We start from the raw sequence: 637 nt of genomic DNA, 5'->3' as shown, positions 1-637 counted from the left end.
TTTCATTGCATCGTGGTCTGAAAAGGATGCATTTACTATTTCTGCCTTACTACATTTGAGTTTGAGGTTTTTATGTCCTAATATATGGTCAATTTTTGTATAGGTTCCATGAACTGCTGAAAAGAAAGTGTATTCCTTTCTGTCTCCATTACATTTTCTCCAGAGATCTATCATATCTAACTTTTCTAGTATTCTATTTACCTCTTTGACTTCTTTCTTATTTATTTTGTGGTTTGATTTATCTAATTCTGAGAGTGCAAGGTTAAGATCTCCCACTATTATAGTTTTACTGTCTATTTCTTCTTGCAGCTCTCTTAGTTTCTCTTTTAAGAATTTAGATGCTACCCCACTTGGTGCATATATGTTTAATATAGATAGTGCTTCATTATCCATGCTACCCTTTAGCAAGATATAGTGTCCTTCCTTATCTCTTTTAATTAGGTCAATTTTTGCTTTAGCTTGATCTGAGATCAGGATGGCTACCCCTGCTTTTTTGACTTCACCTGAAGCATAGTAGATTTTGCTCCAACCTTTTACCTTTAACCTGCATGTATCTCCCCGCTTCAGGTGTGTTTCCTGTAAACAACATATTGTAGGATTCTGGCTTTTAATCCATTCTGCTAACCACTTCCTCTTT

The sequence above is a fragment of the Antechinus flavipes genome, chromosome 3 (genome assembly GCF_016432865.1).
Source record: "Antechinus flavipes isolate AdamAnt ecotype Samford, QLD, Australia chromosome 3, AdamAnt_v2, whole genome shotgun sequence".
Taxonomy (NCBI): domain Eukaryota; kingdom Metazoa; phylum Chordata; class Mammalia; order Dasyuromorphia; family Dasyuridae; genus Antechinus; species Antechinus flavipes.
The sequence above is the reverse complement of the archived record's forward strand: the minus strand, read 5'-3'. Positions refer to the sequence as shown.